This window comes from Schistocerca cancellata, chromosome 8 (assembly GCF_023864275.1).
Source record: "Schistocerca cancellata isolate TAMUIC-IGC-003103 chromosome 8, iqSchCanc2.1, whole genome shotgun sequence".
In the NCBI taxonomy this organism is placed as follows: Eukaryota; Metazoa; Arthropoda; class Insecta; order Orthoptera; family Acrididae; genus Schistocerca; species Schistocerca cancellata.
Genome location: NC_064633.1, coordinates 58,153,673 through 58,179,540, shown reverse-complemented (window position 1 = coordinate 58,179,540; position 25,868 = coordinate 58,153,673). Strand labels below are relative to the sequence as shown.

The window sequence follows — 25,868 nt, the reverse complement described above, 5'->3', positions numbered from 1 at the left end:
TCTTATCGATTAGGCGCTCACTTTAACTGAAACATATCTCTACTGACTCGTCATTTCTCACTTGCCATGAAACAAATGAAGAATTTCAGAACTTGCTGCTGTTCTGATAGCTCTCTGGTGGAGCAGTCGAAAGCGAGAACCGCGCTCGCGGCTCTCATTTCGATCAATATACAGGGCCATTAAAAAAAGTCTTCAGTTGTTTACTACAAGCTGAAACGTCCTCTTAGAAAAATTATTGAATGACTGTGCTGATAAACCTCTTACGGTATTAGATTTTCAAACAGCTGAGCAAAACTGAACGTATTCAGACATTACTCTCTTTACTTATTCTGATCATCACTAAACTGACACACAATTTTTTTTAGCGCAGCCGGCCGCGATGGCCGTGCTGTTCTGGCGCTGCAGTCCGGAACCGCGGGACTGCTACGGTCGCAGGTTCGAATCCTGCCTCGGGCATGGGTGTGTGTGATGTCCTTAGGTTAGTTAGGTTTAAGTAGTTCTAAGTTCTAGGGGACTTATGACCTAAGATGTTGAGTCCCATAGTGCTCAGAGCCATTTGAACCATTTTATTTTTAGCGCAACGCAATCTGACTTTCAATAATGCCTACAATTGAATGACCCTGACTAACAATAACCTATACCTTTCATGAATCATTTATCTCACAAAAATCTTCGTTACTCGAACTAATGCAATACAGCGAGCGCCAATACTGCCAGCTAAATAAAAGATTCTAACTACTGCAGGCACTAACTACTGGCTCTGAGCACTATGGGACTCAACTGCTGAGGTCGTAAGTCCCCTAGAACTTAGAACTAGTTAAACCTAACTAACCTAAGGACATCACACATATCCATGCCCGAAGCAGGATTCGAACCTGCGACCGTAGCGGTCACGCGGTTCCAGACTGTAGCGCCCAGAACCGCACGGCCACTCCGGTCGGCTGGCACTAACTACTGATCGGCATAGTTAGCAAATGAAAGATTTTGATAAAGAACAATGTATTTACCTTAATAGTGTTCAAAAGTCAATAATATAATCAGTTCATGACATCCAGTCTTACAAATTTCCTCTCTCTGATGGACACACGTCCAGATCATCCGCTCTCAAAACTCCGCCCTCTCTCCCCCCACATCCACCACTGCTGGCGGCTCACCTCCAACTGCGCAACGCTACGCGCTGTTAACAGCCCAACACTACTATAGCAATTTCTAACAATGCAAACCAGCCACAGACTGCACACAGCACAGTTAGTGATTTTCTTATAGAGCGCTACGTGGCGTTACCAGCATAACAACCTAAACAGCCTACTTACAAAGCTATGAAAGAAACATGTTGAGTATGCTGGTAGATACAGGAAGGTTGAGTTTACGGTTCGCACTAACAGTATTTCGTACACTCTACATGAGTACCACGCGTTGTTCGAGAAACATCGAAATGCTAGTCCATTTCATTCCACACGCGAATCAACAGATCACTGTTTATTGAATCGACGTCTTCAAGAATTCGATTTCTCAGCTCTTGAAGAGTAGCTGCCGTAAGTGGGACATAGACTGTCTTTTATTTTAGCCAAAGAAAAACTGCCGAGGTATGACGTCTGATGAAATGGAAAGAAAAGCAATGAACAATGGATTGATTGCGTACAACTTCTAACAGACAAAATGATTTCTGCTTTGGTGTAGTGGTCATGTTACTACAAACAACCAAACAACAAGACAACTGTGTGATAACTTCCAACCTTCCCCTGTCTAGTGACCTCCGCAATTTGTTTCTAGGCGAGCGGTTCTAGGCGCTACAGTCTGGAACCGCGCGACAGTTACGGTCGCAGGTTCGAATCCTGCCTCGGGCATGGATGTGTGTGATGTCCTTAGGTTAGTTAGGTTTAAGTAGTTCTAAGTTATAGGGGACTGATGACCTCAGAAGTTAAGTCCCATAGTGCTCAGAGCCATTTGAACCATTTTTTGAAATTTGTTTCTATATTTTGTAGTCTGTCTATAGTAAACAACTGAAATCCGATCTTTCTTTTTTGGATGACCCGGTACTTAGTTTCAGTCTACATGGGTCGGATCTCGAAGAGGCGGTTGCACTCCTAGGAGTGCAGAAATAAAGAGCAACGTGTTAGCTACACCATTTTGATATTACTATGTAGCGCTATGTCTGTTCAAAGACAACTGCACTCCATGTCAGAGGCCCAGAGAGCAAAACGAGAAGAGATTTTTTTCATGCAGTAACAGTAAACTGGTTTCCTAAGCGAAAGTAACATGAATGTTGACATTAACAAGATGACCGACAAAAAAAAAAGAGGACATATTGTTGTTTACCTTCAGAGGACAAACAATTATTTCCATCTGAGATTGTTTTTTAGAAATAAGTCGTGCGACATAGTCGTCAGCATAGCAAGATACACAGCTGAAATTAATTCCAACTGCATGACTAAATTTAGCTTTTGCATGAGAATAAAAATAAGCAATTTTGAAAACAGCTGCTGATTTATTAGTAACTAATCGCTGAAACGGTACAACACAATGCACACGGTACCTCACTGGCATTAAAGGGAACAGGAGAATCTCATTATTTCGCAATTTTTTTTAAAGAATGGTTGTAATAGAAAAGCATATCAATTTTACTTACACATATTATTTTGTAGACAATCTCATAAGCGTTAAGTTGTGGAAAATGGTTTGACCGTTTGTTACTGTAAACGACTTTTAATACGGAATACCCACTGCTGTATTTACGTTTACTTCGAAGTAAGTACGCATGTCAATAAAATTATTGGAAATAGTTCATCGGAATGTTGGAGATATGACTACAGAGTTGAGTGTCGGTGGGAAGCTTGTGTAGCAGTGAAATCACCACCAGTACCTGTAACTGAGTTCACAGATGAAAAACTGCACATCACTTCCAACTTGAAAATTGTTAATGCTGCTCATCTTTTTTCATCTTTATAGGCCTTCTGTGATTTTCCTGCTGCCGTGCAGAAAGTGCGTTTACCGTGGCGCTCTGGCAGCACCGTTCGGCCTTACAAGCGCCAGAGCAGCGCTAAAGCTGTACCGCGTGGTCGCGCCCGCTGTTCCCACAATAGCTGCACACTGGCCCTGCTGCTGCAGCAGCAGCCTTGGCGAGCGTCTGAGGCCTTTGCCCTCTGGTAGGAAACCTCGCAAAGACGAAGTTTTTTTGTGTTCCGCTACCGTTAGTCTCTGCTCGCGCCGTTACTCTGTTGGTTGCGCACCTTAATTGAGTCACACAATACGCTACTGCTAGAGTACGAGGGCAAGTTCGCAGCAGGTTAACGTATCGCGCGTCTTAAAACACTCCGCAGTCTTGTGCCTTGAGCGAGTGAATTTCTTGCAGAAACCCCACAGTTTACGGCCATCCGCGAAGGAACAACGGGTGTTATAACTTCTGCGAACGTCCGTTTCACCCCTTGGCTCATCACCGACAGAGGCGTGACGTCACATGTTTCTAAGCGAGGCCCACGAGGAAGACAGGCCGCAGCGCGTACGTCACATAGGCCTGAACTCACTCGCTCGTTCAGCTCAGCAGACAAAACGCGTTTCTAAACCTGTTAACTCGCAGCTGGGTGTCTACGCACTAACTAGAATTGCATCTTCTACTGGAATTTGCTATTATAATGTCTTCCTGGTTAATAGTACTACAAAAAATTTAAGATCAATACTCGATATAAATAGTACAATGGCTTGTTTATGGCATTTAGTCTCTTCTGCTTAACAGTCCTCATTTCATACAAGAAATGGTGCCTTATGCAACTTATCATTTTGGCATGATTTTAATTCTGTGGCACCCCAGTACAGCCGTAACAAATTATAAGTAGTCCTATGGACTTCCGATGTCTCACAACATGTCCTACCAACGGATCCCTTCTTCTAGTCAAGTAGCCAAGTTTTGCCACAAGCTCCTCTTCTCCCCAGTTCTATTCAATACCTCCTCATTAGTTATGGGATCTACCCATCTAATCTTCAGCATTCTTCTGTAGCACCACATTTCGAAAGCTTCTAATCTCTTTAAGCTATTTATCGTCCACGTTTCACTTCCATGCCTGGCTACACTCCATGCAAATACTTTCAGAAACGACTTCCTGACACTTAAATCTATACTTCATGTCAACACATTTCTCTTCTTCAGAAACGCTTTCCTCGCCATTGCCAGTCTACATTTTATATCCTCTCTACTTCCACCATCATCAGTTATTTTGCTCCCCAAATAGCAAAACTCCTTTACTACTTTACGTGTCTCATTTCCTAATCTAATTCCCTCAGCATCACCCGACTTAATTCGACTACATTCCATCCTCCTCGTTTTGCTTTTGTTGATGTTCGTCTTATACCCTCCTTTCAAGACACTGTCCATTCCGTTCAATTGCTCTTCCAAGTCCTTTACTGTCTATGACAGAATTACAATGTCATCGGCGAACCTCAAAGTTTTTATTTCTTCTCCATGGATTAAAATACCTACTCCGAACTTTTCTTTTGTTTCCTTTATTGCTTGCTCGATATACAGATTGAATAACACCTGGGATAGGCTACAAACCTGTCTCCCTCCCTTCCCAACCATTGCTTCCCTTCCATACCTCTCGACTCTTACAACTGCCACCTGCTTTCTGTACAAATTGTAAATAGCCTTTCGCTCTCTGTATTTTACCCCTGCCACCTTCAGAATTTCAAAGAGAGTATTCCAATAAACATTGTCAAAAGCTTTCTCTAAGTCTACAAATGCTAGAAACGTAGGTTTGCCTTTCCTTAATCTTTCTTCTAAGATTAGTCGTAGGGTCAGTATTGCCTCACGTGTTGCAACATTTCTAAGATAGGTCGTTCATATTCACGGGACTCGTGCATTACTATGTTCTGCATAAATGATTAGCATTTGAACCATTTCAACAACCTCAAGTTTTCCAACATTTCTACGGAATCCAAACTGATTTTCCCCGAGGTCGACTTCTACCAGTTTTTTGCATTCGTCTGTAAAGAATTCGTGTTAGTATTTTACACCCGTGACTTATTAAACTGATAGTTCGGTAATTTTCTCATCTGTCAACACCTGCTTTCTTTGGGATTGGAATTATTATATTCTTCTTGAAGTCTGAGGGTATTTCGCCTGTCTCATACATCTTGCTCACCAGATGGTAAGAGTTTTGTCAGGACTGTCTATGGACTTCCGATCATTGTAGAACTAATAACAATAACACTCCATAGTAGCGGATTCCCGTAGAAGATGCAATTCCCGTTTGTACGTACACACCTAGTTACGAGTTAACAGGTGTAGAAAGTTAGTTTGTCTGCTGAGTTAAGCGAGCGAGCGCAGGCTTACCTTCGTGACTTAAGCGCCGCGGCCTGTCTTTCTCGTAGGCCTCGTTTTTAAGCGCAGTCACCCGCTCTCGGCTGGTGTCATCCGCTGATGCAAGACGAGTACACATCTTCCGCAGCACCGGAAATCAGAACCGATACAGTTTCACACCCTTCTCATTCCTACAGAAAGTACCGGCGCGTGTAGCAAGCTTTATTTCCCTTTTTACAGCCTACTGTAGTATCCGCTCATGGCTACAAAGAAAATAGTTTTACTTCAGTCAGTAGCGAGTCAGGGTGTGAATTGGACCTCCACAGTAGCTAGACCCCTTTCTCTTTCCTAATGTCGTTTCGAGAGAAAACGTTGGATTCCTCCAAGAAATATATTCTACCAAGGCACAATATTCATCATCATCATCATCATCATCTCCTCCTCATTCTTCTCCACCACCACCACCACCACCACCACCACCACCTGTTTCATTAGGTGCGTTATGTAGGTTTTGACAGTGTTAGTGACAGTTGCTGACTGAATGTCCTTCCTGACATCACAACGCTCCCTTCCCCCCCTCCCCCTTCCTGACATCGTAACCCTCCCTCCCCCCCTTCCTGACATCACAATCTTGTCCCTCCCCCCCCCCTCCACCACCACACACGCACACACGCACACACACACACACACACACACACACACACACACACACACACACACACACAACGAACCATGTTGGAATTCGTGAGACCCCACTGTCTGTGTCCGTGTTAAAGTTTCCTAATGTATTCTGAGGCGAGACGTCGGTAACAGACCGACATTTGCCTGGTTGAATGTGGGGGAAAAGCGCCTAAAACAGCATCGAGGCTGCCGACACACCACCCTTCGTCCTCAGTACGCTAGACGAATTCCAGGCGAAGTCTCCCCGTATTCTGGAAGCGGCGCGTTGACGCTCGCGACCGTCCGGGCGGGTCTCTGCCAAGGCACGAGAATCCAGAGTGTTTCAGTGTAGCATCTGCGGTCGTGAAAGTTTACAATTTACAAACCCCCCGTTATCTGCATTTCCGAGCTCATTTATTGTCTCGTATACTTTCTAAAATATTCTTCAAGCGATTTTTGCAAATCTCACGCATCCAGACTCTCTTCATTCGATGATAATCGCCGTTCTCTCCTCAGGCCGGGATCATGCCTGCAGGGAGGCTGTACGAGGCACTGGAAAACTATTTCAGATAAACAGGGGACAAATATTTTCCCGATGCACTGGAACTTCATCGTCGGAAAGAAACGGCTGTCTGGTCTCGATTTTGGACGGCTGATTTTCAATGTAATCGAAACTTGAGAGAAGTGTAGACTTTTTCTTTGAGTGTAGTGTCATTAATGCAAACACGTAGCTAACATGTTATGGTCTCCTATCTTACATATCTGGACTTAAGGATTGTGTCGAAATTTTCCAACACTCTAAAAAGCCTTTTGCAGACTAGGTTGGAACAATATAGTAACAGCTGTCGTTGCCGAAAAAAGATGTTGAGGTATTTGTTACTTTGATATCATGAGCGTTTCTTTACACCATAAGGGACACTGTAACATGTACTCTCTGCCAAAGAGAGTAGTACACATCAAGAAGACCTCCTCTATCTATATTGCATTGCAAAATAACGAGAGTTGGATGGTGTGGACAGGCAATCTGTGAAAATGCTCAACCTGAGGCGAATCGGCCAAACAACTAATGTTCGTCTGTCCGTAATTGAAGAAACAGCAAACTAGACAGCACTTACCCACTCTCAACCTTGTGGGAAGTAAAACTGCTAAGGATATTCGTCAGATGTGTTTATTCTACAATGTCATCTCTTGGCGATAATTTATTCACTTTCACGATAAATCCGATATGAGCAGCTGGAGTTTTACGGTAGAATCAGCGTATCAACTCTTAAACACACAGATCTTAATCGTATTAAAGTAGTTTTGAGTGCCCTGCCGGAAGTGGTTATAAAATACTTAAAATGTTAAGATAGTACGTCATGTGAAGAACCGCTGCAACGTGGCCGAAACGTCGGTCAATTTAGTACTTTTGCGTTTTAAGTGTATTACAAGATGTACACCCGAAACGATTTTAATGAGATCCACACGACTTCCTACGTATTAACACAGAATTAAGTTGTGATTAGCCCACACGGAGATTCTGCAGGAGTTTGATAGTATGTTATTTCTATTATCATTGAGATACGTGATCTTAATTTAGGTGTCACACGAATAACTTTATTTTAAATCGTGAGCAGTGACATTTATTACCCTGTGAATAAATCTTCAGTGCTCTGATTTATCCAGCATCCACGCGAGACCTTTGGTACAGTTTCTTGCGTGTGATAGCGAAACCGTGTCCCATACAATATGCATCCAAATTAAACAGACGTGGCAAATCGTGTAATACGACCTACGTAGACGCAACAGAAAACAAAAGGTCTCAAATGTCGTAGCCTATGATAAAATACAGGGAGCGAAAAGTTGCAATTTGTACCGAAGCCAGATGGCAGTTATAAAGAGTCGAGGGGCACGAAAGGGAAGCAGTGGGAAGGAAGTGAGACAGTGTTGTAGCCTATCCCCGATGTTATTCGAACGGTATATGCAGCAATCACTAAAGGAAACGAAAGAAAAATTTGGAGTACCAATTACAGTTCAGGGAGAAGAAATAAAAAGTTTGAGGTTTGCCATGGCATTGCAAATTTGTCGGACAGCAAAGGACTTGGAAGAGCAGCTCAACTGAATGGACAGTGACTTGAAAGGAGGATATAAGACGAATATCAGCAAAAGCAAAACGAGGATAATGGAATGTAGTTGATGATGAGATGCTGAGGGAATTAGATTACGAAATTAGACAATTAAAGTAGTAAATGAGTTTTTTTAAACTGGTTTGCAGAATAGCTCACGATGGTCGAAGTAGGGAGGATATAAAATGTAGACTGAGAATGGCAAGAAAAGCGTTTCTGAAGAAGAGAAATTTATCATAGAGTATAGATTTAAGTGTCAGGAAGTCGTTTCTGAAAGTATTTGTATGGAGTATAGCCATGTATGGAAGTGAAAAAGGGACGGTGAACAGTTTAGACAAGAAGAGAATTGAATCTTTTGAAATGTGGTGCTACAAAATAGTGCCGAAGATTATATGGGAAGATCACGTAACTAATGAGGAGGTGCTGAATAGAATTGCTGAGAAGAGAAGTTTGTGGTACAGCCTCACGAAATAAAGGGATCTGTTGGTAGAACACATTCTAATGCATCAAGGAATCACCAAATTAGCACTGGAGGGAAGCATGTGGAGTAAAAATCGTAGAGAGACCAATGGATGAATATACTAAGCATATTGCAGTAGTTAGTCGGAGATGAAGAGGCTTGCACAGGATAGAGTAGCATGGAGAGCTGCATCAAACCAGTCTCAGGACTGAAGACCATAACAACAACAACAACAACAACAACAACAACAACGACGACGACGACAACGATGACAAATATAGGAACGCTGCCGATTTGATATTTACATTCACCTGAATTACGATATCAGACTACTGTTTCAAACATATGGCATACAATTAAGAGTTGTATTGCAAGATACGTAAACTCTTTAAAAGCGGAGAGCAGTATCTTACAAACAGATCGTTTACTTGCGCAGTATTATGACTGTTACGTGTTTTGCTTTTTACATTAACGGTTTTGTCAGATTTTTTTTCAGAATGTGTAATATAATGGAAATCTTTAAATGTGTGTAATAACAACTCAACAGAAACGAAATTATTGGAATAACACAACTCGTGTGACTCAAGTAGCACGTTGAAATCTTATACTTCTGTCCTGTACCATGCCGTACGAGAAGCGTGTATGATGTCATTGATTGTAACGATACGACCAACACACTGTACCAAGTATGCTACACGAAGGATAAGAAGTGTATGAATTTTTCTAAGACGTTTCAGGCATGAATTTTGATTGCATGCAGAGACATACTTACTTTCCTTCTTCTTTCCCTTTTGCTTGTAAGTGATCTTAGTGACTGCAATCTAGTTGAGCAAATAATGAAGGGTTGTTCATAATATAATGTCGGCGTGCTGTTCTGGCTTCTGAAACCTCAATTAACCGTAATGCTTTGCGTCAGACGCTCTGACACAGTCTGCAATAGAGAAACGAATTTCAACAAGGAGGCGTTCACTTGCCGCTAAGTATTTAATATCAACCCCAAAGAATTAGAGCAAGAATGGCCAAATGTTGGCGTCACAGAAGTGAGGACAAACGTGAGGTATAGAAACGGGTCACCACAAAATACTGTCGGATTTAGCATTTGCCGCGCAGGATTAGCCGAGCGGTCTAAGGCGCTGCAGTCGTGGTCTGTGCGGTTGGTCCCGGCGGAGGTTCGAGTCCTCCCTCGGGCATGAGTGTGTGTGTTCGTCCTTAGGATGATTTAGGTTAAGTAGTGTGTAAGCTTAGGGACTGATGACCTTAGCAGTTACGTCCCATAAGATTTCACACACATTTGAACATTTTTGAACATTTAGCATTTCAATACTTCAATAGTTTGGTCTACTTGCTTCAAATTTGGGCTCTATTTACCGAATCCTATGACGTCTTAAATGCCAAGAATTAGTACGTACAACTTTTGGTTGTAATTGTAAAGCTGTATGTTGTAGATGTGGGTGAAAGACACTCTAAATCGTTAGCTGGTCATCCCGCGTACAGCAGGGATTTCCGTGTTCATGCCGAAGAAATGAAGATTAGGGAACTGAAGCGAAAGAGGAGGATCCCCTATGATGAAGCCAAGAAAGATTTCAGGACAACGTAACCATCCGGTATCGCCGCATCTTATGCAACAGCCCTTAAAAACTGTCAGGAAGAGGAACGTCTCTAACACACCTACTTATTGCGGCACGTGCAAAGGGGAAAACTATGCTAAACCCTCTAATGCCACGAAGTCAATGGGTATTCCAAAATAAAAACATTCAGCCTCAACAAATAAAAAAGTCGGCATCCATCCGCATACAAACACCGCCGCCTCAAGTTAAAGAGAGATGTTCAGCCAAGTTGGTAAAAGCTAAAGAACAATGGATTATTCTACGAGACCATTGACCATTGTTTCCTTGTTGTGGACACCGACGATCCAATGGAGGAACCAAAATATGACTGCTTATCGCCCCCCCCCCCCTACCGTTATCTGCTGGACATTACCATGACTGAAGAGAAATGGAAAAGAAATTCGTCACTGATCGATGGTTTCCACAATTCAACGCAACGTCATTGGCTTCAGAACATATACGTAGGGGCTCAGTTTGCTAGCACAGAAAGTCACTGTGCCTGCGTGTGCAAGCCGGCCGGTGTGGCCAAGCGGTTAAAGGCGCTACAGTCTGGAACCGCGTGACCGCTACGGTCGCAGGTTCGAATCCTGCCTCGGGCATGGATGTGTGTGATGTCCTTAGGTTAGTTAGGTTTAAGTAGTTCTACGTTCTAGGGGACTGATGACCTTAGAAGTTAAGTCCCATAGTGGTCAGAGCCATTTGAACCATTTTGAACCTGCGTGTGCAAGACACACACTTGAATGAATGATGACCCTGTGCTGGAGATCTACCTTATCCACAGGAGTGATGATGTTTGTCGCGGAATGGCCAACTGTTGCGTGTCATTTTTTATTAGTAACACATGGCGGGCGTAGCCTGTCCCACCCTGTGGCTAATTTGGTACAGGGCTCCGATGGATCTAATACTGCAGCGCCCCCAGTCTATTCTACTTTTTGGGGATTTAAATACAAATCGTGTGCTTCAGGGGCTTAACAGCAACTATGTCTTGGGCAAAGTTATCCAGGATATCACTGTACCAAAAGATACATCTATTCCGAAAAGAGGTCAAGCGATGCATTTCAGCTCATTTGTGGGATCGCTGTTAGCCTTTGACCTTTTCTTCCACTCGCCTCACCTCACTTATCTGACCACTTCTGTACGTGCAAGCACTTTCCCGGCTGAAGAGAGTCCTAAAAGAAGGCACCGAAGTGGGTGCTGTGCGCAATGTTGCCAAATAGCTACGTCTGAACGTTGACAACATTTAGGACTAAGAGTGATTTTAAAAAAGTGACCGTCATGCCTCTGAGATATTCATAGCAATGACCTTCGAGCGCCCCAAGAGGAAGCCTGTGACTTCGCGACAACGAATGTAGCACTGCAGTCAGTGATAGGCGGGCAACACTGCGAACGTTGAAAAGCAGACCGTTATGAGGGAACCTAGAGGGTAAAAGCACGGCGAACTATTAAAGAAGGCAGAATAAACTCGTAGCAACGGTGTCTTAATGCCATTAAACGTTTCACATGAGACACAAGAGTATGGCAGTCGATCAGTAGGACCTCTGATCGAGACAGACGACCATCTGTCATTTTGAGTAAGCGGATTATTTTAACTTCAGCTAAAATATCGCAGGTTAGTTATGCAGTGTAACATCTGAAGACAATACCGATGCCACCCTCTTACGCCGTATAGAAGCTACAGGCAGGGTGCCTTTGGACATTAGTTCAGACAAATGAGAAGAATTAAGTTGCCCTTCTTCATGGGGGGATTGGGAAACGCTTTTTTTTTTTTTTCAACATATCGTCACATGGTCACGTAGTCACCAGGATTGTACCAGATTTGTGGATGGAATCCATTATGACACCCCGCCTAAAACCAAATATGACACACCTACTGCTCCCTCCCCTCTCCCCATCCCATCTCTCGTACGTATCTACCGCGGTGTTCTTATAACCCATGTGGGAAAGACCTTTGAGAACATGACAAACAACTGTCCATGGTAGCAAGAAGCTCACTATTCGCTTCCAATGAGGTTCAGATACCAGAGACAAGCTGACGCTAGTGGATGCGGCTCTACAGGAAAAATTCCCGCGCAGAAAGCACCTTCCAGGCATTTTCTTTCATAGGAAAAAAGCATATAACGCGTAGTAGAGATCCAATAAATTGGTTTGAAGTGACTCGCCAGGAATTTCTCTCCTGTGCCAACCTTTTCATCTCGGAATAGCACTTGCAACCTAAGTCTTCAATTATTTGCTGGATGTATTTCAACCTCTGTCCTCTTTTACAGTTTTTACCCTCTACATTTCCCTCTAGTACCGTGAAAGTATTCCCTGACGTCTTAACAGATGTCCTGTCGTCGTATCCCTTCTTCTTGTCAGTGTTCTCCATATGTTCCTTTCGTCGACGATTTCGCGGAGAACCTCCTCATATCTTACCTTATCAGTGCACCTAATTTTTAACACTGTTTTGTAATACTACATTTCAAAGGCTTCTATTCTTTCCTGTTCCGGTTTCCCCACAGTCCGTCTCACTAGGATATAATGCTTGTGTTCGATATTAGTCGACTTCTCTTGGCCAGAAATGCCCTTTTTGCCAGTGCTGGTCTGCTTTTCATGTCGTCTTTGCCGTGTCCGTCTTGGGTTATTTTGCTGGCTAGGCAGCAGAATTCCTTAACTTCGTCTGCTTCGTGACACCCATTTTTCGTTGTTGTTAGCAGCATAACCATCAGTGCAGACTCCAGTGAAGACTGCTTGGCTGGCCGTTGTGGCCGAGCGGTTCTAGGCGCTTCAGTCTGGAACCGAGCGACCGCTACGGTCGCAGGTTCGAATCGTGCCTCTAGCATGGATGTTTATGATGTACTTAGGTTAGTTAGGTTTAAGTAGTTCTAAGTCTAGGGCACTGATGACCTCAGATGTTAAGTCCCACAGTGCTCAGAGCCATTTGAACCATTTGAAGACTGCTTGTACACGGGCTAGGATTTGTTGCTGCTCGTGTCTTGCGTATACCACAGCTGTATAATTAGAGCTGACGCTTGAGAGACTGAAGAACTGAGCGCAAAAGACACGTTTCAAGTTTTCAAAAGGTAAAAACAGTTTCAGTCGACTTTAATAGAACAACCTGCGATTTTAAAGAACCGGAAGAGCGTTTTAATCAGTCAGCTACATTCCTGTGTCCCATATTTGATCAAGGGCTTACATGGTTACCGTTCTTGCGAAGTCATAAAGTAAGAGCAGTTAAATTCAGTGACATTTTAAAAATTCTCAGTGCAAAGTTGTAGGCCTCAGTGAAGTACGGTCTACAGGAAGTGTATAAGGCATTCCTCCAGCCTCATCTTGGCGGTGGGTGTACCACTGATAGACTATCTCGTCTAAAGTATCTGCACATCTCTTTGTAATTGATAAGATGTTGTAAGTATGACAAAAGGCGGGGAATATTGTCAGTGAGAGAGCAGTGGGTCGGTTAGGAGAATTCAGAAACTTCGAATCTCGACTAGTCATTGGATGTCACCTGAGTAACAAATTACGGAATGAAATTTCAACCCTTTCAGAGGAGTCCTAGTCGACTGTTGGTGGTGTGATTGTGAAGAGGAAACGTGAGGAACAATTCAAATGGCTCTGAGCACTGTGGGACTTAACTACGGAGGTCATCAGTCCCCTAGAACTTAGAACTACTTAAACCTAACTAACCTAAGGACATCACACACATCCATGCCCGAGGCAGGATTAGAACCTGCGACCGTAGCGGTCGCGCGGTTTCAGAATGAAGCGCCTAGAACCGCTCGGCCAGACCGGCTGGCATGTGTGAGGAACAGGAACAAGCAAAGATAATCAGAGACCTGGAACACATCATATGCTGACAAACAGGAACTCTCGAAAACTGCGAAAATTGGTTGAAAAAAAAATGCATCAAGTCAGCGAAAGGAATCACTCGTGATTTCCAGAGTTCTGCCAGCCGCCCAGCTAGTACAGTGACTGTGCGTAGGGAGCTAGAAAGAGCAGGGTACAACGGTGGAGCAGCTTCTAGCTAAGGGACGCCTGAGGTGGTGCAAAACGCAACCCAGTGGACTATGGAGGACTGGAAATGAGTGACTTGGAGTGACGAGTCACGCTACACCCTGTGGCAATCCGATGGAAGGGTTCCGGTTTGGCGAACGCTCTGATTACGTTACCTGCCATCATGTGTCGTGGCATCAGCGAAATACGGACGATGTGGTGTTACGATAAGGGGATGTTTTTCGTTGTTAGGGTGTAGTCCCTTAATGAACTTAGGAAAACGGTCAATGCGGAAGGATATGAACACTTTCAACGCCATTGTGTACTACGTGCAGTGGAAGGAACAGTTCAGAGAAAATGATTGTTTACACCACTAAAACAACATAAAGCAGCATCTCTCAGCTAATGGTTTGTAGACAATAACATCTCTGAAACGGACTAGCCTCCATAGTACCAACCTAAACCCAATGGAACACCTTTTAGGCGAGCAATAACGTAGACTTCGGTGCAATCCCCAGAGTCGAACATCACTATATTCGCTGGTTTCAGTTCTTGAGGAAAACTAGGCTGCAATTCATTCACACATCTCAAAGTGTCCTCTGCTGAGTTCAAGTCATCAAAATGGCGATGGGTCAACGTACCCCAGTTAATGCCCATTAATATGTGTCCAGATTGCAGAAGATCCTCCATCCATCGTCTCTGTGTCGAAGCTAGTGAGGTATCCCTTCCCAGTGATCGTGCAACGTGCGCTTAAAGATGAGTCGGCCAAAGAATCTCCAGTGGCCATCACTGCTCACCCACGGACAGTGTTGCCACTTCTCAACAACCCACGAGCAACAGTGCCATTATGTATCCGGCCGAAAACAGTTAACACAGGAGATACCATAGTTCTGATTGTTGGATCAAGCAGCCACCGTGTCTAAGAAGCTTAGACACATCGGAAAGGGATTGTTCTGTAAGCCACAGTTCTCAGAAGTGTCCATATGTTGTACTGAGCTGATCTTCGTGTTTGAAGGTTGAGCTGAACCATGTAGGCTATGCTGGAGCGGACGAATGCTTTATACAGATTTCTGTAGACATAAGTTGCCCACATTCCACAAAGTTTCACGGAGCGTTCGATACAGTGTCACGCTGGAAATTGTTAACGAAGTTACGAGCGTACGTGAGGAGCTGAAAGAGGTCTCAATAGAAGCCAGTACGTCGTTGCGGACGGCGAGTGGACATAGAGGACGAGAGTATCGTCAGGGCTGCCACAGGGAAGTGTGATAGGACTACTGGAAGTCTCTTGTTCTCTATATACATAAACGACGTGACAGATAGTACGATCAGCAGCATGCGACTGTTTGCTGATGACGTTGTTGTGTGCGGGCAAGTGTCGCCGTCAAGACAAAATAAGACAGATGAGGGTGACATAGGAAAGGGAACAAGTTGCCTTAACCCATGTATCGTAAGTGGTTTGCGGAGTGTGTACTCGGGTGCAGATAAGCACACAAGCGATAAATCTTAAATTACTTGTCACATGAAAGTGACTTTTCTTAGCACACATTGCTTTGTGCTTTAGGCGAGCACTGTAATGACACTTATTTATCCCATCAGTTCCCAGGTAGGTGGCTTAGTTGGCTATTCTGTTATTACCCGTGTCAGTGCCCTAAGGATTCGTCTACTAACAGAATTCAGAACCTTAGAATTCAGAAGCTTACATATAACCGTGATGGTTCTCAAGCAAATGAAATGTGTCCATGAAAGAGGCAATGTACCTGCTTCGACTGGCAAAGCGCTCTAGGGAGCATACAGGCAGAACATCGAGGATAACCTCGGGACATGGGGTAAAAAAGTGTCATTTGTTGGTACGGTAGCAGGTCAGAATTATTGACAACGAGACCATAGGCACAGTCTTCTGATGAGAAGTCAGTGATCAAGTAAGCCCACTACAGTCAATTAAGGCACTAGTGAGTGATTGGAAGGAAACGTGTAAATGTACTTTAGACGGGAAGCAAACACCCGACCGTGAAGTACCACTAACCAGTCACTCGGAGGAAACTGGGAAACAGTCCTTCAGCCCGCGGCTTGTTACAGCGTCTGCAGCACCGCCACACCACGATCAGCCAAATTACAGTGACCGTGTTATCTATCGTAAGCCTAAAAATTGGGTAGTAATGCAATCGATTGGGCTTAGTCGAAAGGAGGTGGGGAAATTTACCTTTACGGCAAATAATGACAGATCTGTTCTTCTTAGCTCCAAGTAAAATAATTACTAATCACGACGAATTACAGTGCCAATTGATAGAACTACTGAAAAGTAGACGTACTACCTGCTAAAAATGGAAAGAACAAAAGTAAACAGTATAAATTAAAACAGTATTCTGTTCACTATGGAAAATTCCTCTGGATAACTTATAAGTTAAGCACCATTTCGCGTAATACCAGCGTACACACACGTGCGCTTACATCATGCATCACGTGTACAACATGAAAATTTTCTCTTGCCGACTCAAAAAAAAGTCAGTTTGATCTAAATAAACAGTGTACATTTGTGGGTTACAGCCTGTGCAGAAAACAGCGCTTGCGATGGCTCCAAATCTCTTGCACTGATATGGTGGTACAAGTCCATTACCTCCACTTTTATGTCTATAATGCTTCTGAAATTAATAAGGCCAACCAAACAGAAAGAAAGGTTCATCTCTAACAAGAAGCCATATTCTTGAATATTTCTGGTATCTCAGCTGCAAATTTTTCAGCGCTCATTTAACTTTAGGACTCTGTATCTCAGAATGAACAAAAATGGACTTGTACCACTATTGAAATAAGCCCTTCATATGCAACATGGCAGCTCCGTGACATATCTGGATTCCAGGTGGGCCTGCAGGAAGAACAGCTACAATTTCTGCGCAATAACAAATACGAAATTACTAGACAAACGGAGGCCAACTGCAAAAGATAGTTGTGATGGAGGAGAATCTCTAATAGGAAGCTGTATGTATAGCAACATATTTTTAAACTGTATCTAAAACAAAGCCAAACAGTGTTTGGTGAAAATGAGTCGAAAAAGAGGGAACTCAGCGATCACCAGTTCTGTCCCTGAAACCTAACTATAAAAAAAAAGAATTACCCACTGTTTCCCCATATAGGAGTTAAGTAGCAAAAATGCTCAAACACACTTGTTTTTTATTATTGACTGAGAAACCAAATATAAATTTTCGTAGGTCTAGCTTCAAAATTGCCTCAATAGTGACATATTTTCAAAAAACCTCTCGTCTCTATTTCACGCTCTTAGGGGTGGAGTTCAAAAAATCACTTATTAAACGCAGGCCGTTGTGGCCGAGCGGTTCTAAGCGCTTCAGTCCGGAACCGCGCTGCTGCTACGGTCGCAGGTTCGAATCCTGCCTCGGGCATGGATGTGTGTGATGTCCTTAGGTTAGTCAGGTTTAAGTAGTTCTAAGTCTAGGGAACTGATGACTTCAGATGTTACGTCACATAGTGCTTAGAGCCATTTGAACCTTTGAACTTCTCAAACGACTCTACAGAATAAAACACCCTCACCAAATTCCAAGTTTCCGTGCTTAGTGGTATGAGCTGGGCATTGATATGTCAGTCTGTCTGGACATTGCCTTTTATATATTGAGACAGATGAGAAGCAAGTCTTTAGTATTCTGTGCGGTAACACCAGTACCCTCGACTCTTTGAAAGCATCGTACTCGCATGTATAAAACATCTTCAGACGTCAGATGCGTTAGTGTGTTAAATATTTGACGATAAGGATGTAAAACTTTTATGGCTGAATGCACAAAACGCTTTCTTCGTTGGCTTAATTACTTTCGGGTAATCCACTGGATGAGTATATTTTGCCTAATTTGTGTAGCGTTTTAAGAAAAGCAAGGTTTTTTTTATGATGTATCACCTGAATTGTGTTTTGAACAGTGTTATAATATTGCACGTACATTCGATGGTATATGTGGATACTGCCTGCAAAATGTGTTGCGGGTATAGTTAGTAGTAAAAAGTAATAAATCACACGGTGCCTGATGTTGAAGTTTTACTAAATGAACAGCGAAAATGTAATAAGAGCTTTCATTATTTTGTGGCGGGGAGGGGTGGTGTGGGGGGTATTGACAGCGAGAAAAAGGTTTGAAATCGTTTGAAATAATGTGTAATATTCTCTCATTGTCAAATACTGGTGTGGGTAATTCGTGCACATTGAGTTACACTGCCTCACGACATGTGCACAGTTTCAGACCATAATATTGTGTTTAACCTGTAATGTAAGATTAAGAGGTATAATCAGTAAACCAAGGTAGCATTTTAAGATTCTGAATTCGATCAGTAATATAAATGATTAGTGATAATAGATTAGTGATAATCAAATTTTTGATGGTCCTGGCAATCGTTTAAGCGGAACCTGCAAAAGGGACTAATTGGTGATATTGACAAGTGACATGTAGTAACCAGAGCACAATACTTAATCTCTTATCAGTTACCGGACATCTTGTTTCAGTATCTCGATCGGCTTTGTTTCTGTAACACTAGTCCAGTGGTCTCTGAGGAGTAAACTTAAAACTGGTTTCATTATGGCATAATCACGAGTACAGAAGATATCATTTTTTAAAAAATGATCTGCAAGTAGCATGAGCAAAAAATCATATTACAATTCACAGAAAAAAAGGAGCCCAGGACGTGCTACATAAGAGCACCGCCAGTCTGGAAAGCCTAAACAACACATTTGTCTTAAGAAACAGTTTTTCAAGTAAAAACATAGAAGTTGCGCACTCAGCGGAGCCCGGTACATGAAAACTTCAGATCTCTAGAACGACCAAAAGATTTTCAGTAAAAATCGGTATTAAGTTGATAATTTCAGTGGTTCAAAAGAACAAGGTCTCCAGTCACCGGACAAGTGCAAAACATGCCCCACAACGCCCGAGGTTTTCTGAGCCTCCAGCCACGGCTTAAATCAGCGCTGGCACGGAGACTTGTCTCTGAACTAACAGAGCGCTCGTTTGACGCGGGCTGAGGCACGCCTCCTTGCTCTAGGACAGATGCGAGAACAGCTTGGGCAGGTGATGAGCCGTATGGAAGCGAGGGTATGGATGTTTCACCAAATAGGCGCCCCTCCACAGATGGAACCGTTTCTATCGACGTGCAGACTATAGGACCCCTCATCATGCAAGGTACTTCACATCAGCGTGTGGTACTAGAAAACCTTTGAAACATCGTGTGTATGTTACCAGCCCATGTTCGAAACTGCGTTTGACAACATTTCTCATACTTTTTCTTTATTCTTTGTAAAACAAAGTAAGTGTTAACATCACTTCAAGAAGTAATTTTCGCGCTAAACCGAAGGAAGATGTTGAGTGCAAATTTATTTTAAGAAAAGTGAGTTGGCACTACTTAGACAGGCCTGGCCCCGCTCATGCGTAGCGTTCAGAGCGCCACTGCGAGCGACGCTGAGGGACGAGGGGGAACAGGAGGAGGAGGAGGAGGAGGAGGAGGAGGAGAGCAAGGCGAGGACGCAGCCGGGCGCCGCTAGGGCCAGGCGGTCGGCTGGTCACAGTCTGCTAAATTAGATTCACGTTCTGAATTAGGATCACCGTTGAGCTACTGCGCTTGTTCAAAGTAGAAGTGGAGGACTCACATCATTCAATGATCAACTGCACTATTATGAGTTGGAAAACATAAAGTGAAACATCGTCACAACAGCTGCCACAATGACGATGTGATTAGATAAAAAAAAAAGGGAAAATACAGAAGTGACAAAATTTTTTGTGATTGACGTCGTCAATTATTTTATTTAATCAATTCTTTTAATGCAAGGACAAGATTGATGCTATAAAACAAAAGGTGGAAAATTCAGCTTCAAGTTCATGACGCAGAACATTTCTCATAACTCAAGGTAATCATTTCTCGACCGGACATGACTACTTTCGTTTTATTAGTTGAAAAATTTCGTCAGGAGTTCTCAAAGACATTCCGAGACTTTGCACGTCGGGGACTGATTTATTCGTCTGACACTTCTCGCTTGTGGCTGCTGATGTACCTCCTCATTACCTCTGACTTGAGCTGATAGACATACAGTCTAGCACCCGGCTCAATGATCTGTTAGTTCAGTCCAGGAATTTACAAAAGTCATACAAAATGTTACCTCAAGAGCCATGTCCTCGGCTGCACGGACAAGTCTGTAAAATTAGTTCAGTATGTGGGTCAACAAAGTATGCAAACAGCTTTCTTTTCTCTGATGAAACTGAGATAGTCTCCTCCAACATATGGGTTTAACAGATTTTGTTCTGAGTAACATCGCGCGTTTGTATCACGAACCATAGTTCGATTTTTTTTATCTTGTAAAATGATTTATATAACATAATTAAATTAATTAATTCATAAAAAACTTTATGCAATAAAATTATTCCAAGTGCGCTCAATGTAGCCATTTACGACTACACGTAAAAATCGGAGCCAATTCTGAGAGCACAAAAAAAATAAATGAAATAAAATTTTAGTTGAAAATAATGGAAATTTTGAGCATAATGGAATTAATTTAAAAATTCATTTTGGTGTATCAAACTTAGTTTGATGGCCATCCCCCCCCCCCCCCCCCACACACACACACAAGATTATCGTTAATATTTTAAATTTTAATCTAGAAAATCCGCATTACGTGGCCAAGTAACACTGAATCGAATATAAAAACAATTTGTTAATTGCAAAACGTAAATCGTATTTAATATATTTAGGTTACAGTTACCATTAATATTTTGAATTTTATCAATGTTGGTGTCTCAAATTCAGTGAGGGATGGCCATCGCCCATAAGATTACCGTGAAAAATCAGAGTAAAAATTCCAAATTATGAAATTCATTATCATTATTTGTAAGTTTCTTCATCCATTTGCATCTCAGTTTTTATTCCCTCCTTCAAATAATTGAAAATCCCAACCACTAATTAATTTCAAATATCTACCTGGTAAAATAATTCACACACACACACACACACACTTCAGCTTGTCTTGATCTTGGCTGCACACCCAGCTTCAAGTTGTTGCTGCATTGCTTTGCAATGTCTACACATCCTCATCTTCTGCTGTCACCAGGGCCCTATTCTGTATCGTTCATACCGGTCGGTGTAGTAGGTTAGCCTTGGTAGTGACGTCAATTTCGATTTTTTTATCCGAAGTTCCTATTCAGTAAATTTTTGAGACTTGATACCGATCGGTCCTCCTGCCGATTTTTCGACAACTGTACCGAGAGGTTTTGAATTTCGGCGTGGTCCTCTCGTTCAGTTCGGTGTGGTTTATTTACGCCTACAATTTGTTATTTTAAACATATTGAGCGCTTTTACCTTCTGATTTAGTGATTGTGTTACTAAAGGATCACTAGGATGCATCCGGGAGGAAAGTGAGTTCATAATAGACTATTTTCCTTTGTTAGTAATTTGGTTTGTAATGTTGTTATTGTGAATGATAATAGCATAAAAAACAGTTTCGGTCAATATTCTCACAAAATACTTGTTATTCTTACATAATTAAAAAATCAATTAATTTCAAAAGGTCGGCTCTGCTTACGTATATCACATGAGTGTTACCTGAAATTACTAGTGACTTCGCGTACTCTATTCCGCAAATGGTTTACTTATTAACTATCGAAACGCGTTCAAAACTTTTAAGTAACAATCAAAAGGAATTTTGTGAAGCCTGATAGAGGAAACCTTCCAAAATTTCATGCATTTACGGCTTACGCCTATATCATTCGGCAACGAAGTCAGCGTGCGTCTCTCTCGAAGGGAATTACATAAAATATAGCGCTGATTGCATTAGAGTTGTAGTAGTGAAGTTGGTAAGGCGATAAACTAAAGTGGCAAAGGACCGCTGTTCGTATACTGCTGGATGTGAAATTATTTTTTTCCTCCTCGTGTTTGCAACACATTCTCAGACTTTGTTAATCGTCGAAGTTGAGCATTTCTTCTGAAATATTCGTTGTAATTTAAACGTAAGAGCGCGATTTCTCAGTAACGAGTATCTCCGATTTCGTGACTTCCATATGTTTAAGAAATGAAAGATGAACTAACTCTACATGAAACAACTGACAGTAACATTTATACTTCTTCTTGTCACAAATAATTCACCATTTTTTTCCGGATACGTAGCGATTTTCGAGAGTGTAGTCAGAGGAATCTAAGAGCACAACGTAAATTACTGCGAATGAAACTAGCAGCAATCGTCTTTATACTCTAGCTTGTCACAAGCATTTATCTGCAATAAAATCCTTAACAACAGTAGAAAGAGATGAAAGGTTCACACCACAGTATTGTCAGACCATACCACCATATATGAAACATTCTGATTCATTAGATGCATGCTATAAACTACAACGAACTTTTATATTTGCACTCGCCACACGCTCTCGAAAAGATGGTTTTTTTAAAATTTTGTTTTTATGAACCAAATCGTTGATTTATCATATAGGGAAGTAGGCTACCTCATCATTTGGATCTCTAGGAGCGAGTTACAACCACTTTCTATGCATCTCCTTATTCTTTGACACTCACTTAACCAATTTATCGGGCTCGTAGAGGTGTTCCGTCTATGCAACTACTTGAAGGCAGTTATTCCCATACGCCTTTCGCTTCTTTTATTTGTGAAGCATCATCACGAATAAATGAAGCGAAACGGGTATGGCAAAAACAACTGCCTTCAGTTAGTTGCACAGACGGAACATACTTTCATGAATTTTGAAGCAACTGAGGAACGACGGAAAACAGAAAAAGTGACGAATTTTTCGGGTGTTTCTATAAACTTATTTGTACAATGTGGTATCACACTCCATTTCTAACTCATATTCCGAAGCGTAAAATCCAAGACAAGACGTCGATGTGAATGAGAATAAAATGACATAATGTGACATTTACGACAGTGTTCAGCAACACAGTCAATATTCTATCATTATCATGCATTCAATGAAGCCTGTGGTCAGCGAAATTTGAACAGTATTACGTACACTAAACGCACTTTGTGGTACTATGAAGAATGGTATGCCTGTGTCGGCTGAAGACCTTTAGGAGTTCGTGCCACTGTGGCGCTGCAAAGCGCATGTGCGGATCTGAAGCAGATTGCTTTTGATTGGTTGGTGCGAGGAGAGCTGACAACAGCGTTTCGGTTCACTAGGACCATTTGGCATCGCTTCCGAAATGCTTACAGAATAATGGTGGGGCTCTCTTTCGAAGCAAAGACCATTCGGTGCGCTGGAGTACCGAACCGATCGGCAAATTGGCGGAAAGATACAGAATAGGGCCCTGGGCAGACGTTTTGTAACTTACTGTTCAACTTCCTCCTCCCTTTTTGCTGCTTGGCGACCTCTATGCCCACCATCCCCCTTGGGGCCCAGGTTCTTCACGCCCCTGTCTAGGAGGGTCTATGCTAGTAGATATCTTCAACCAGCTCAGTTTAATCTGTTTGAACACCCACATTTCTTTCTGATTCCATGCACGTTTTTTCGCACTTGGACCTTTCGACTTGTACTGCCCAGCTTGCTTTTCTCGAGTGGTCCGTTCTCTCCAGCAAACACTGGAATGACCATTTTCCCTGTATCATACGTTTGCTAATGGCTATCCCATCTGTGTGTCCAATCAACAGTTGACTGGCAGCTCTACTCCCCATTGGCCACTTTCGACTAAATACCATTCCCCTGCATTGATGACCATGTGGAATACCTTGCAAACGCTGCCCTCACCGCCACGGAATATTTCATACCTCGCACCTCTTCCTCGCCACAAAGTGCTCCAGTACGCTGATGGACTGAGGCATCAAGGCATGCCGTAACGCAGTCCGCGCACGGAAACGATTCTCTGCGTTTTTAAACTCCATTGCACGATAGGATCTGTATCTGTCATAAACAGCCGGCCGAAGTGGCCGAGCGGTTAAAGGCGCTACAGTCTGGAACCGCACGACCGCTACGGTCGCAGGTTTGAATCATGACCTCGGGCATGGATGTGTGTGATGTCCTTAGGTTAGTTAGGTTTAAGTAGTTCTAAGTTCTAGGGGACTTATGACCACAGCAGTTGAGTCCCATAGTGCTCAGAGCCATTTGAACCATTTGTCATAAACAGCTAAGTGTGCAGTGTCACTTCATTCTCAGAGACAATGGAAAAGCTAGTTGGCTTTCTTTTGAACTTTTCAAAGCTCTTTTAACGGTTTTATTACCTCTTCCGTTTGGGGTAGTCTGCGTCGGCTTTCAGGAACCACATGGTTCATTCCCCAGTTCCTGATCTTACTGTAGTCAACAATATCATTGTAGATCCTCTTGATATCTCCGACACCTTGGACCGATATTTGACAGACGAGTTCCACCCACAACCATCTTGCCTTCCTCCCTCTGAAACAGGTGGCGGAATGAAGGATATCATCTTTCTCCTCACAAATCGTGAAGGTTACAATGCTGCTTTAACTATGAAGGAGCTTAAACACATACTTTCTTCGTCCTGGTCATCCGCTCCAGGACGAGACGGAGTTCATATTCTGATGTTGCAACACCTAGCTCCTAAATGTCTTTGCTTCGCCGGCCGCTGGTGGCCGAGCGGTTCTAGGCGCTTCAGTCTGGAACCGCGCGACCGCTACGGTCGCAGGTTCGAATCCTGCCTCGGGCATGGATGTGTGTGATGTCCTTAGGTTAGTTAGGTTTAAGTAGTTCTAAGTTATGGGGGCCTGATGACCTCAGATGTTGAGTCCCATAGTGCTCAGAGCCATTTGCACCATTTTTTTGTCTTTGCTTCCTCCTCCATACATATAACCGCATTTGGACAGACTGTACATTTCCTAGTGAACTGGCGTGAGGCCATTGTCATTCTCGTACTTAAGCCCGGTAAGGACAAATACCTTCCTTCCACCTAACGCCCAATTTACTTCGCCACTAGCGCCTGCAGGGCGATGGAACATACGATTAATGATCTGGTGTAGTGGCTCGAGTCTCGGAATCTACTCACCAATGCCCACTATGGATTCCGTGGGCCTGCTCGGTAGCTGATCATCTCGTCACCTTGGCAACTCATATTATGGACAATTTTTTGCGGAAGTGCCAACCCGTGGCCGTGTTTTTTCATTTGGATAAGATATATGACACATGCTGGAGGATGAGTATCCTACGTATTACGTTGGAGTGAAGATTCCGGGGTCGCCTGCCCCTATTTATCTGGGAATTTTCAGAAGACTGTGTTTTTTTAAGGTACGTGCAGGCTCGGCTGTGTCGGACACTTTCATTCAAAAGAACGGCGCGCCTCAGGATTCTGTGCCCAGCGTCGTCTAATGTAGCCATTAACCCTATTATGGAGTGTCTCCTGGCAGGTATCTCAGGCTCCCTTTTCGCTGACGACTTTGCGATTTATTGCCGCTCTCAACGAACCTCTCTACTTGAGTGGCGTCTTCAGCGATGTCTTGATCATCTTTACTCGTGGAGCATGAAGAATGACTTCCGCTTTTCCACTGACAAGACTGTCTGTATGAACTTCTGGCAGCGCTGGGAGTTTCTTCCCCCACCCCTAAGTCTCGGGCTTTTATTTCTTCTGTTTATAGACACAACGAAATTCTTGGGAATCCTATTTAATAGGAAGCTCGTTGTATTCCCTCACTCACTATTCTACGTGTTTCGTGCAGTACCTCTTGGGGAGAGAATCGGGCCATCCTCCTCCATTTATACTGGTGCCTTGTCCGTTTGAAACTGGATCATCGTTGTATCGAATATTCATCCACACGTGCATCTATCGTACGTCGTCTTAACACCATCCACCACTGCAGGATA

At 43.0% G+C, this 25,868-nt stretch overlaps 1 protein-coding gene across 1 annotated transcript in view; it reads left to right on the top strand.

Moving 5' to 3' along the window:
- Window positions 1–25,868, top strand: part of LOC126094439 (UDP-glycosyltransferase UGT5-like) — a 156,557-nt gene that overhangs the window by 541 nt on the left and 130,148 nt on the right. The window lies entirely within an intron of this gene.